The sequence below is a fragment of the Leucopleurus acutus genome (assembly GCF_964270905.1).
Source record: "Leucopleurus acutus genome assembly, chromosome: 1".
NCBI classification, from domain to species: domain Eukaryota; kingdom Metazoa; phylum Chordata; class Mammalia; order Artiodactyla; family Delphinidae; genus Leucopleurus; species Leucopleurus acutus.
In genome coordinates this window covers 126,908,183-126,921,990 of record NC_139142.1, presented here as the reverse complement: position 1 = coordinate 126,921,990, position 13,808 = coordinate 126,908,183, and positions in this window count along the sequence as shown.

Below are 13,808 nucleotides of genomic sequence, written 5' to 3'. Positions count from 1 at the left end.
TGCCTGGCGCAGAGCACACATTCAGTAGATCATTCTACAGTGAGTGAGTGGTTTTCTGCCATGGTCCCCAGGGCTGCAGCATGTTCAGATCAGTCCATTCCAGATGCCAGCCCCTCTGGAGAGGGGTGCTGTTGGGATCCATTGCTCACAGACCTGGAAGAACATCTACTTCTGGGTCCAAACCTTCCCTGATGTGGTTACACTTCAGCCTGCCCCCTGCAAGTCATCTCCTCCCCCTCCCCTTCAAGAGCAAATGTCACCAATCTTCCAGTACGTCAGGGCTTTAAGGAACAAAAGCAATCCTGATTTGGACCTATACAAAAGGCCTTGCAGCAGGGCAATAGAAAGGCTTGGGGAAAGACCGGGGGACATGGAAAAACAGTTACAGGAGTAAAAACAAGGGAGAAGTTAATCACTCCATCAGTTATGCTGTGACACACCTTAACACTGGCTTGCACTCACTAGTCCCCATGTCACTCTCCTCCAGTGTGAGTGAGCCCCTCATGGCAGAGACTACTCACTCATCAGAGCAGGCATCTGTGGCCCAGAGACGAACACAGTGCCAACACCCCCGCCCCCCTGAAACCCTGCAACTGGCAGAGGAGCAGAGGGGAGCGGAGGGCCTGGGAGGCAGCAGCATCTCTCCCCCGGACACACTGGTTCTCTGCCTTCCACACAGAATGTCAGGGCAGCCCCTACCTCATCAGCTCTCTCAGCTGGGTCACATCACCATGACCCTTCCTGAGAGCCACTCAGCTACCCCTGTGCTGGTCAGAGCCAGGAGCCTGGGGAGTGAGTATCATGGTGCTGTGGGTTTTCAAGTCCATTCAGGGTGGATAAGACGGGGTCAGACAGGGTTTGCTACAGGGGCAGCAAGGGAACTTACCCCGGCTGTAGGCGCTGATGAGGACACTGGGTTTAGCTGAAAGAGGAGAGGCTAGGCACGTAAGCAACTTGTGGTTGCAGCCCCAGGTAGACTGAGCCCAGCAACAGGGAATCCCAGAAGAGGCCTGGGAAGCACCAGGGTGGCTGCCAGAGAGCTGCGGGGCTACAGGCAAGCAGCAGGGCTCAGTACAGATGACCAACATGTCCCAGTTTGCCTGGGATTTTCTTGGCTTTAGTACTGGAAGTCCCATGTCTCAGGAAACCCCATTAGTCCCAGGCAAACCAGGACCAGAAACAGGGAGCACTGCCACACCCCCGTGTGCAGAAGGGACACTGCGGAGATACACAACAGTGATGCCAGAAGAGTGACCCAGACAGGAAAACCCAGTTGTAAAACACAGGACGGATGAGAGAAACTGAGTTCAGAAAGAGGTGGGATTGAGTCCCCTCAAGGAGGTTAAAAGGTATTCCATTTTTAAAAGTTTCTGCAGACAAGTGAAACCAGGCAGATACAGGTTAAATGAAAGTAGGCAGATTTAAGATAGGACTTATTGCCCTCAAGTAGCTGGGGCATCTTCCAAAGATAACTAACTGTGCAGTGCTTCTCCAGCTTAACTGACCACAGGACGCTCCCTGCCCATGGCATGACTAATACAAGCAGCCCACAGGACACTAGCAAAACACAAAACTCAGCTGGAGAGACCCTGCTCTATCTAAGGCAACTTTTTCAGAAAGCTGCCTTATCTGGCAAGAGAAGTTCACACAGAGCCCGATTACATGAGTAAATAATTGTCCAGCCCCGAGAGGCAGGTCCGAGGGCAAAGTCACCGTTCAAGACAGGACAGTGAAAGCTGAGCCCTGCTGTCTCCAATACGGTGCTGGGTCTGGAGTCATCCATTTATCAGAGGTCAATGTCCTGAGGCTTAGGACTGTTAACGCTGTAACAAGTGCCCCAGCTGGAAGTGAGCTTATCCAATAACCCTTTCCCCAGAGAAGGGAGGGACCCATCTAACGCCAGGAGTGAAGAGGTGAAGAGAAGCCGGCACTAAACACTGAGCAGGTGCATGACAGGTAGAGCACCCCCAATGGTGCTCTACGGCTTCCACGTTTACCTTGACCATGGTTGGAGAAAAGCAGCTGGATCTGACCTGATAGGGAGTAGGGAAGTACAGAAGGGTCTGGAACAACACCGAGCCTTGACAGGCCTGGCACCGGCAACGCAGCCTCACTGTGGGGAGCCTTGTGGAGGACTGCTGGGGCCCTTGGGGGAAGCTGGGTGGTCGTCTTCTTCAAGCGCAGTTTGCCCTCCCATGGACAAGTCACTGTTAGTAGAGCCCTTGAGTGAGTCTTCAAGGGCTCATGTTTAAGTTCTTATTAGGTATGAGGTATAGACCACCCCGAGGAGAGGTAGAGAGACCAATGGACTGGAGGCCAGGAGACCTGGGTTCTGGTGGTGGCCCTGACCCTATCTGCGTTCACCTGAAGTCACGTCACCTCTCTGGGGCTTCATTTCCCTGTGATAACGGAGGGTTTTTGGACTGGATGCGCTCTAAGGCTGCTTTTTAGCTTTGACGTTCCAAAAGCATCAATAAAACGATCCCAAACACTTCTTTGTTGTTACGTATTAGGGTTCTAAACTGCCGTTTCCCCGAAGTTGTAAGCAGTTTAATCTTATAATGGGTCAGGCCTCTGGGGCACTGGGCAGAGTTGCAGGCTAGATTTCTGAAAAAAGGTAGATACATGGCCATCACTGGATGTTCAGATCACAGTGCAGGAGGAGACGCCTGCACAGGAGTCCTACACCCTCCACATCCTAGAGCCCAGCAGCCTTGGAACACGGCTTTCCATGCTTTCTGGAACACGGTAGGTACCTTTACACTTCCATGCCTCCACATGTCTTGGGCTCCCTGGGACACATGCTCTGAGGTAGGCGTCTGTGCAGAAGGGTTTTGGGGGTACATACCTCTCCTGGAGTGATGGGACCAGGAATGGCAGAGGAAGGGGCTGACCTGAGAGGCCTTGGCTCAGCCTGTGGGGCTGACCCTCTGCAGCTGGGTTGGCCCTTCAGTGTTGTGCTCAACTGAGGCAAGGGGGCCGGCCCTTTGTACTCACCTAATGACCAGTCCCTGGATTCAGGCTTCCCCTGGGGAGGGAGCCTAACATGGGGCAAGGCAGCTCGCTCCAGCCAAGGGCAAGTCCGTTGAGCCATCAGCATCCATTGCTCCCGGCAGCTGGGGGAGTGAGAGAGTGGTGCTCAGCAGCCTGCAGCATCCACCACAGTGCCTTTGCTCATGCTCCTCTCGCCCCTTCCTTACCTCCCCAGCTTCGCCCCTCCATCACTGCTGCTGCAGTGCTTCTCCCAGCGATTCAGCATTCTTTGCAGCCCTATTCCTCAAGGCTACGGCTGCCTTGTGCACCTCTGTTGCACCAGACAGTCACGTGATGCCTGGCAGGCAGCTGGAAGGAAACAGAATATATTGACTAAGAGTGAGGTCTCTGCATCAGACTATGAGTTCAAATCCCAGGGCTACCCACTGTGAGGGTAATCAATTTCCTTCCCTGAGCCTCAGTTTCCCAACCTGTAAACTGGGAGAAATGGCCATTATCGCTGCCTTTTAGGTGGTTAGGATTAAATGAATGATACAAGTAAAACAACTGGCACACGGAAAGTACTTAATAAAGGAGAGGAACAGAGACGGCTGTCTCCGGGAGCCTTTTCTACTGCCTATTAGCAAAGGTCTCATTATTCAGTTTTAGGAAGGCAATGGAGAGGAGGAGCTGCAGGCAGCTGTGAGCATGAGAGGGCCTCCTGGGGGAGGTGTGCGGGGGAAATGAGGCCAGAAGCTGGGGGGTGTGGTGGTCAGAGCACGGGCCACTAGGAGGACCCTGAAAATGGAGGAAGGAGCTGCAGGGAGGACCCAGGGCAAGCTCAGGAGGGCTGCAAGACCTGCGTCCTGCTTCAGATGTCATCATTGTCTTAGTCCTTCATCAGGACGTCGTCTTCACAAACATCTCTGAAAACACTGTCTCCACAGTATACGTTATCTCCCCCAAACAACATTCTCGGCAAATAAGCAGACAGACATATCACCAATGCCAGGCATTTCCTCCCTCCCCAGTTTACATTTCAGGACAATGTGTTCATTACTGTTGCCTCACGAGGGCCACCCTATAGACCTCTGAAAATAGGAAACAGCCTGACAGAGGGGGCTGGAGGGCCTGACTGGCCCGCATCCTGTCTCCCACAGGGCTAGACCCAGCTGGATACCCCAGGAGAAGCCCACTTCCTCCCCCTCCATCCTCTCCCTCAACAAAACCATCCAAGAAAGAAACATGTCCCTGTCCTAAGACAAGAGAGACTTTTGTCCTGCCTGTATGAGGGTGAAAGGGAAGGTGCACTGTGCCTGGACACATTTAACTCTCCAGCTTTCCTTGCAAATTTCCACACAGGCCCCCAAACGTGACTCTGTTCAACTTGTTTATGTTCGCAATGTGGGTATTTTATTTTGTGTTATGTCATTTTATTTCATTTTTCTTAAAACCCTACAGGGTACAAACAAGTCTGAACACGCCATGACTTAAAACCCCTTAGAGCATCACTATCTGTTATAAATATCTGACTAAAATAAAGCTGCCCTCAGTTCAGCAGGCCTGGCATATCATTCAGGCTAGTTTAAAATGAGGATTAGAATAGAGTGCAGGGCTTCCCTGGTGGTGCAGTGGTTGAGAGTCTGCCTGCCGATGAAGGGGACACGGGTTCGTGCCCCGGTCTGGGAAGATCCCACATGCCGTGGAGCAGCTGGGCCCGTGAGCCATGGCCGCTGAGCCTGCGCGTCCGGAGCCTGTGCTCCGCAACGGGAGAGGCCACAACAGTGAGAGGCCCGCGTACTGAAAAAAGAAAAACAAGAAAAGAAAAGAAAAAAAGAAGAAGAGAGCCCAACTTCAGCCAACTAAAAACTAAAGTAAATTGTACTACCTAGCAGAACCACATATTTTCATTATTTGCTTATTTAGCCGTCTATTCATTTAATAATTCAATGATAAATGTATCAAGTACATCGTGTGGTATTGTATTGAGTACTTTCAAGGTGCCAAGTATCGTCCTAGTGCTGTGGGAAATGCAAGGATGCGTTAGAATCATCCCCTCCTGCAGAAGCTTACAGTCTAGAAGGGGCAGTGGAGAACAGGGGACCAGGCTGCATGAAAATATTATTCATTTGGAGCCTAAGACAGTAGCAGAAGATGTGAGGCAGGGAGAATGGTGGGGAGGGTAGCTGGGCTGGCCTAACACTCATATATACACAGAACCCTGGTTGCCATGAATTTTGCTATTAAATTTTACCCCCAATTTTTAAGTGTCACCGAAGCATTTTAAGCAGAGGAGTTCCATGATGACATGTTGCCATCAGACTGTAAGTGGCCCCTCAGTTGTATATCCCCAGCCATCAGTATGTGCCACATAAAAGAAGCTCAATACAGTAAGTCCCCTACATATGAACCTTCAAGTTGCGAACTTTCAAAGACGTGAACACGCGTTCACATGTCCAATCACGTAAGTTAGTTCACGGGCCTGGAGTACATTGTCACATGCATGCATCCTCTACAAGAGGTTGTGCTTTTGTGTACTTTACAGTACTGTATAGAGTACAGTAATACAGTATCTGTATCTCAAGCCCAGGATGTCCAGAAGCAAGAGGGTAGACAGAATTGAATCCAGCAGGGAACTAGAACCTGTACCATCAATGTCAGGAGTGATATTGTACTATAAGACTAAAAATGTTTTCTTTATTTTTGTTTGTTTTTTATGTATTATGTGTGTGAAAAGTATTATAAACCTATTACAGTACAGTGCTATATAGCTGATTGTGTTAGTTGGGTACCTAGGCTAACTTTGTTGGACTTAAGAACAGAGTGGACTTACGAACACACTCTCGAAATGGAACTCATTCGTAGGTAGGGGACTTACTGTAACTATTTGTTGGAGAATGAATCAGTGCATGAAGATGTTCGAGAATAGCAGAAGAGATGGAATCTCTAGAGATGAGAGGAATTAGGACCTTGTGAAGTTTGGGAAGTGATTGGAACACCCACAATGACAATCTAAGAGATAATAAGCAAACATTGGTTAAAATGATTGCCAGGCTACTTAACATCATTAGCCATCAAGGAAATGCAAATAAAAACCATAATAAGATACCACTTCACATATACGAGGACGGCTATAATCAAACAGACAGATAATAACAAGTGTTGGCAAGGATATGGAGAAATTGGGACACTCCTACACTGCTGATAGGAATGTAAAATGGTGCAACCAGTTCAGAAAACAGTTTGGCAGCTCCTCAGAAAGTTAAACAGAGACCTAACATAAGACCAAGCAATTCCACTCCTAGGTATATACACAAGGGAAATGAAAACTGTAGCCATTCACAGATGTATGCACAAACGCTCGTTATTCACAGTAGCCAAAAAGTGAAACAACTCAAACGGCCACCAACTGATAAATGAATAAACCCAATGTGGTACAGTCATGCAATGGAATACTATTTGGCCATAAAAAGAAATGCAGTGCTAACAGATGCTACAACATGGATGAATCTTGGAAATATTATGCTGATTTAAAAAACCTCTTCTCAAAGGACCACATATCGTATGGTCCCGTTTACATGAAATGTTCAGAATAGGCAGATCTAAAGAGAAAAAAAGGTGTGTCCACTATGGAAAACAGTATGGAGGTTCCTCAAAAGAAATTAAAAAGAACTACCATATGATCCAGCAATACCACTTCTGGGTATTTATCCAAAGAAAATGAAAACACTAACTTGAAGAGATAAATTAATTAAATAAATAAATTTTTAAAAAAAGAAAGAAAAGATAAATGCACCCCCATGTTCATAGCAGTATTATTTACAATAGCCAAGACATGGAAAACAACCTAAGTGTCTATCATCCGATGACTAAAGAAGATGTGACATAAATATATATATGTGTGTGTGTGTGTGTATATATACACACACACACACACATGCACACACACACACACAACGGAATATTATTCAACCACAAGAATAAAATCTTGCCATTTGCAAAACATGGATGGACCTTGAGGGCATTATGTTAAGTGAAATAAGTTAGAGAAGGACAAATTATCTTGCTCATATGTGAAATCTAATAAAACAAAAACCAAGCTCATAGATACAGAGAACAGATGGGTGGTTGCCAGAGGAAAAGGTTGAGGGGGTGGGCAAAATGGGTGAAGAGGGTCAAAAGGTACAAACCTTCCAGTTATAAAAGTCAGGTGGGGACTTCCCTTGTGGCACAGTGGTTAAGAATCCACCTGCCAATGCAGGGGACACGGGTTCGAGCCCTGGTCCGGGAAGATCCCACATGCCATGGAGCAGCTAAGCCCGTGCGCCACAACTACTGAGCCTGCGCTCTAGAGCCCGCGAGCCACAACTACGGAAGCCCGCGCACCTAGAGCCCATGCTCCGCAGCAAGAGACGCCACTGCAGTGAGAAGCCCGTGCACCGCAATGAAGAGTACCCCCGCTCGCCGCAACCAGAGAAAGCTTGTGTGCAGCAATACTAAAAATCATCGAATTGCACACTTCAAAGGGGTAAATTATATGGCACGCGAGTCATATCTCAATAAAGCTGTTACCAAAAGGGACACACTGACACACATATTTGTGGATAAAACTTTTACACACACACACACCAATGGCCAGGCCATGGGGAGGCCCAGTGGGGGAGTATGGTGACTCTGTAGCAGAGACAAGCAGTCTGATTCTCAAGCTTTCTCTGAGCAGCCCAGGTGGCCGGGGGTGAAAGCAGGTGAAAAGACAGAGCCGATAACAACTAAGCAGAGCTAACAGTTGCTGAGAGCAACCATGAACCAAGCACTACAGAGAGCTTTACCCACATTATCTCATCACATGTACATGTACTTAGATGCACATACATAATTAAATATCACATCCTTCCCAGTGAGGTAGGTGCTCTCATAAACCCTAGCTTATAGATAAGGAAATGAGTTCCGGAAAGATGAAATAACTTACCCCCAGTTTCACAAGCTGTAAGGAAGGTGTGGAGACACAGCCCGGGCAGCCTGCCCCTGAGCACACGCACTGAATTCCTGATCAATGCCGCCTTCCCCAAGGGTGGAGGTCGAGGAGAGTGGGATGGTAGCGCACTGGGAGGGCCCAGGTGCCCGTGGTCCCAAGGAGCATGGAGAACTGGTTCTGTGGGTATGCCAGTGGCGTGCAGAGCTGCAGGAATTTGTGGAATTTGTGGTCACCACTCTTAGTTCTTGGTGATGAGATAATTTAAAGCTTGGTACATTCCAAGGTGAGGTGAAAGGAGGGCTGATCATGGGGGTTGGTCGTGGGGCTTTGACAGTGATGATAGGTTGCTCATCATCCCAGATGGAGAAATAACTGAAGTCGCCCAAATCTCAAAATTCTATGAATTTCAGAGGGATGTACGTGCCAAGGACATATCCCTGCAGGAAAGTTAAGGGAAATTCCATCACTTACCAACCAAATGTGGAAACAACACATGCAAGAACCAGGACCCTGAAGGACACAATGACTTCTGTCAGAGCTTTCTAAACTTTCCATCACCAGGGGCACCAGGGGTATCATTCTCTAAGAATAGCACATTTGGAAAAACTTCGTCTATCCCATTACATCTTAATGAATAATTAACTTTTCAGCATTTTCATAAGTCAGAGAGACTTACAATTAATTGCCAGGTGGAGCTTCTGATAGTTGAGACCATCAACCTTGCCTGGCTGGGTTGCTAGAAGCCTCGAGCCAAGAAACACTGATCTCCTTGGCCAAGGCATCAGTACTCGGGAAGCTGTAGAATTGCTTTCCGTCAGGCTTTCCAGAGTAGTGGAATGGCCTTCAGGTCCCCTGAGAACTTCTGCAGGCCCCTAAGGGTACATGAGTCTTCTGTCACGAACACTGTCCTCACCTTGTCTCCTGTGGTTAGGGCTGGTTTGTCACAGGCAGAGTAGAGAGGGGACAGCTGTGGATTTGACCAGGGTTTGGGACCCTGAAAAACAAGGTGCTGTTTAACACTAAATGGAAGCTAAGGCATCAGGATTGCACAAACACCTCTCCCCAGCTTTCCAGAGTGATGCCAAGCCTGAGTGATTTTGTTCTTTTCAGTAAAGGCAATGTGTTAGGTCTAGAGTCTAGATTGGTGATGTCCAATAGAAATATAACGTGAGCCATCTTAGTAATTTTTAATTTTTCTAAGTCACATTTTTAAAAAGTAAAAGGAAGGTGAAATTCATTTTAATAATATATTTTATTGAAGCCAAGATACCCCAAATATTATCCATTTCAACATTAATATTAACATTACCATTAATAAGAATAAAATAGTAATGAGAATATTTTGTATTATGGGGATACTAAGTCTTCAAAATCCAGTGTGCATTTTACACTCAGAGCATATTTCAAGCTCTCAGACTAGCTACACTTCAAGCTCTCAATAGCCCATTGGGGCTAGTGGCTATACAGCTAATCAAAGAAGGAGCTGGAATTGGGATGCCTTCCTCAAACCCCAAGTCAGTGCCATTTCTGCTGCTTAAGCCCTGTGTTTGTTCCAACACAAGTAAATGACTTCTCTGCAGACATCCCTACAGCTCCCCCAGTCCAGCCGCCCATGCAGGGCATGGCTGCCTGCTGACGCCTGGGATCTGCAGGGACATCCCAGGACCAGCAGGCCGCTTGGGGCAGACAGGGTCCAGGGCCCTAAACGCCATTCATTAGATGACCCCTTTCAAGCTCCTAAAAGAGCATGTATTTCCCACTGGGGCCTCCCTTCTGACTTTCCAGAACTTGGCATTCAAATTGGGTTTATCTCATCCCCTCCCAAGCGCTCCCCTCAGGTGCAGACTGAGGGGCTATGAGGGGCTATTTCCTCGCCTGTGAACTGGGAATCAGATAAACAAAGCAGACACAGACAGGGGAGCATATAGAAGCAAAGGAGAGAAAGAACTTTCAGGGTTCCCTGTGGTGCACCAGTCCCCGCTTCAAGTTCCCTGCCCTCTGGCTCTGTGAGACATCCCTCCTACCCCAAAACAAGTTCTCCTTGTCACTTACGGTAATCCCCGTGGGATTACCCCAGCCCATATGCTCCTGGGTTTTGTAGATTATTGGATCAATTGTACAAACAAACTCTAAAGAAAATCAAAGTCCAGAGGCAAATAAGTACAAAGAATTTATCTTGAGAGGAAAAATTGGGATTGGCTTCAGACAGAATCGGGTTCAGATAGTGATTCTGCAACTACTTGCTGTTGACTTCATTAAAAAGAATTTAAAGTTATACATATCCATGGTTTTGAAAGTCCAGTGGTTCTACAAGCTTTTTAACAAAAATGAGCATTCTCCTGCTCCATCTTCTACACCCTGATTCGCACTCTCTAGACACAACTGCTTTTAGCTACTTACTCTGATATTTATCTCTGTATATTCAAACACGACACTTACATGGCTATATCTAGATTCTGTTTAAATTTTAGATCTTATCTATTGGTTTTCCAAATGGAAAGAGGTTTTGGTCTCTTAAATCTCCCTACCCACTTCCCCTCCTCCATTCTCCAAATAGAGCCATATTATAATTTTGGTTAAATCAATATTCAGTGCTTACACCCTATGGCCATGTGATTATTAGACCACAAAGTGCACTATATATAGTAATACCTTCTTTCTTAGACAACTTTGTGTTTTTCCTGGAGTTAACAATTGTCACTTTTCTTCGTTTAACTTTTCATATACTTATTACTAACTCATCACTAACTTTCCTTCAAAAGTAGCAGTCTCTCAGTATGATAAAATTCATTTGGTCCTGTACCAATGGCATCTTTTTCTGGAGACAGCTCCCACCCGACTTCCTGGAAGAGCCCTCCATACTCCTGCACTTGCCTGGACTGGTGGTTCTCCAGGCCAGTCCCACAGCGCCACTCTGGGTCTCCTCTTACCTTTGTCCTGGGCAATTCTCCAGGTATGTTTCCTGGGATGGATCACCAGCTTACTTTAAGTCTTCCTCTTCCTAGGATAATCTTCCAATTTTGGAAACACCAAGGGTAAAAAGGAATTAAATTTTTCAAGATTTGGCTTTTTTTTTTTTTAGATTGTTTGAGATTTTTCTTGTTTTTTGAGGTAGGCTTGTATTGCTATAAACTTCCTTCTTAGAACTGCTTTTGCTGCATCCCATAGGTTTTGGATCATGTTTTCATTGTAATTTGTCTCTAGGTATTTTTTGATTTCCTCTTTGATTTCTTCAGTGATCTCTTGGTTATTTAGTAACATATTGTTTAGCCTCCATGTGTTTGTGTTTTTTACGTTTTTTTCCCTGTAATTGATTTCTAATCTCCTAGTGTTGTGGCCAAAAAAGATGCTTGATATGATTTCAATTTTCTTAAATTTACTGAGGCTTGATTTGTGACCCGAGATGTGATCTATCCTGGAGAATGTTCCGTGCACACTTAAGAAGAAAGTGTAATCTGCTCTTTTTGGATGGAATGTCCTATGAACATCAATTAAATCTATCTGGTCTTTTGTGTTATTTAAAGCTTGTGTTTCCTTATTAATTTTCTGTTTGGATGATCTGTCCATAGGCATAAGTGAGGTGTTAAAGTCCCCATTATTGTGTTACTGTCGATTTCCTCTTATGGCTGTTAGCATTTGCCTTAGGTATTAAGGTGCTCCTATGGTGGGTGCATATATAACTGTTATATCTTCTTCTTGGATTGATCCCTTGATCATTATGTAGCGTACTTCCTTGTCTCTTGTAACATTCTTTATTTTAAAGGCTATTTTATCTGATACGAGTATTGCTACTCCAGCTTTCTTTTGATTTCCATTTGCATGGAATATCTTTTTCCATCCCCTCACTTTCAGTCTGTATGTGTCCCTAGGTCTGAAGTGGGTCTCTTGTAGACAGCATATATATGGGTCTTGTTTTTGTATCCATTCAGCGAGCCTGTGTCTTTTGGTTGGAGCATTGAATCCATTCACGTTTAAGGAAATTATCGATATGTATGCTATTACCATTTTCTTAATTGTTATGGGTTTGTTTTTGTAGGTCCTTTTCTTCTCTTGTGTTCCCCACTTAGAGAAGTTCTAAAGCTTTTGATTTCTTCATCGAGTCTGAATGAGATCCTTGCTGGGTAGAGTAATCTTGGTTGTAGGTTCTTCATCACTTTAAATACAACAGGCCACTCCCTTCTGGTTTGTAGAGTTTCTGCTGAGAAATCAGCTGTTAACCTTATGGGAGTTCCCTTGTATGTTATTTGTCGTTTTTCCCTTGCTGCTTTCAATAATTTTTCTTTGTCTTTAATTTTTGTCAATTTGATTACTATGTGTCTCAGCGTGTTCCTCCTTGGGTTTATCCTGCCTGGGACTCTCTGCACTTCCTGGACTTGGGTGGCTATTTCCTTACCCATGTTAGAGAAGTTTTCGATTATAATCTCTACAAATATTTTCTTGGGTCCTCTCTCTCTCTCTCTCCTTCTGGGACCCCTATAACGTGAATGTTGTTGCGTTCAATGTTGTCCCAGAGGTCTCTTAGGCTGTCTTCATTTCTTTTCATTCTTTTATCTTTATTCTGTTCCATGACAGTGAGTTCCACCATTCTGTCTTCCAGGTCACTTATCTGTTCTTCTGCCTCAGTTATTCTGCTATTGATTCCTTCTAGTGTAGTTTTCATTTCAGTTATTGTATTGTTCACCTCTGTTTGTTTGTTCTTTAATTCTTCTAGGTCTTTGTTAAATATTTCTTGCATCTTCTTGATCTTTGCCTCCATTCTTTTTCCGAGGTGCTGGATCATGTTCACTATCATTATTCTGAATTCTTAGTCTGGACGGTTGCCTATCTCCACTTCGCTTAGTTGTTTTTCTGGGGTTTTATCTTGTTCCTTCATCTGGTACATAGCCCTCTGCCTTTTCATCTTGTCTACCTTTCTGTGAATGTGGTTTTTGTTCCACAGGCTGCAGGATTGTAGTTCTTCTTGCTTCTGCTGTCTGCCCTCTGAGGATCTGGCATTTCTGAAGTTGTCTTGGTGTTTTGGATATGTACAGAATTCTAGGTATGGAGAAGTAATTATCTCTCTGAATTTTGAAGGCATTAGTCCAGATTTTCTAGTTTATATTTTGTTTTTCTTAAGAAGTCCGACACTATTCTCATTCCTAATATCCCCTTCCCCCCACTGGAAGATTACAGGGTCTCCTCTTTGCCCCTAGTGGTCTGAAATGTCACCATTACATGCCTCATGTGGATCTATATTCATGCATTGTGCTTGCTCTGTGGACCTTTTCTGTCTGTACATTCGTGTCTTTCAGATATGGGGAAATTTCTCAAATTATGTCTTTGACACTTTTCTCCTCTCTATAATCTCTGCTCCATCTCTATGGAATTCCTATTATTCAGATGTTAGACTGTCTGGAAGGATCCTATCATTTTATTATGTCTATTTTCCATCTCTTGTATGTTGTTATTGTTCTACTTTCTGGGTGATTTCCTTAACTTCATCTTCTCTTTTTCTTTCTGCTCTTAAACTCTGAAGTCCAAGGATTATTTCTGTTTTCTGAATATTCCCTTATTACAAACTCCTGTGCTTGAGTATGTATTCTCTGGTGATCAACTGATCACAGGACCTTGATGTTGTTGCCCAAGGGTTGTTTCCTTCTGCTAGCTAGACTGCCTGTCTCTTCCCAAGCTCCTGTTGTTTTGATGGGGCACTTCCAGTGGGGACTCTTAACCCTCAGCATCTTTAAGTTCTATGTCCTGAGCCAGTCATCTTCCCCAGAAAGGAATCCTACAGCCTCCTGCCTGGAAGGTATCAACCTGGCTGCCAGTGCTCTTGGAGCAGGGTGGTGGAGGGGCCGGTGGTCTCATCATTCAGCATATA